Source organism: Acyrthosiphon pisum, chromosome X, assembly GCF_005508785.2.
Source record: "Acyrthosiphon pisum isolate AL4f chromosome X, pea_aphid_22Mar2018_4r6ur, whole genome shotgun sequence".
NCBI classification, from domain to species: domain Eukaryota; kingdom Metazoa; phylum Arthropoda; class Insecta; order Hemiptera; family Aphididae; genus Acyrthosiphon; species Acyrthosiphon pisum.
In genome coordinates this window covers 31,265,445-31,266,155 of record NC_042493.1, presented here as the reverse complement: position 1 = coordinate 31,266,155, position 711 = coordinate 31,265,445, and positions in this window count along the sequence as shown.

The following is a 711-nucleotide window of genomic DNA, read 5'->3' as shown; positions in this document are numbered from 1 at the left end:
GGGGCGTATTTTTAAGGTTTTAAATTTGTAAATTGAAAATTGAAAATGGACTTAAAAACAAAAGTCAAAACTAGGTACAAAATAATATTTTACAGGAAATGTGTAATATTGAGTATACAAATAAAATAAAATAATTTTATTTTTAATCGAGATAAGTAATAACTAATAAGTAATAACATTGATTTAAAAATTAAAAAGGACAAAATATGAAATAGGTACATAGTGCCGTGGAAATACCCGTCTGCAATTGTCAGCGGAAGTGTACACGCCTTAGTTCATCATAGATTAATGTACTCTCCGATTAGTGACATAATAAAGTATGGTAAATTACATCGTTTTCTTGTATATTATAATATATTATGTAGATAGTTATTTGAAACTTTATGTTAAAAATGGCACTGTAATTGTAATTGTAATTCAGTGTTATGTAATTTTAAATTAAAAACTACCTATATATTTTTACAAATAGGAACTGCTTAAAATTATGTACTACATAAAATGTTACTTAGGTATTACAACCGATTTAATTGTTTTCAGATTATTTATTAAATTACATGTTCGTAGGTTTATAAAAGTCTTTATATTATTTAACAAAAAAAAAAAAATGCCTTATAAATGCCTTTTTATAAAATGAACTTTTTTATAAATATCACCATGGCCACTAGATAAATGGAATATAATTTGTTATTTGTGTTTGCTTTTTAAATACAA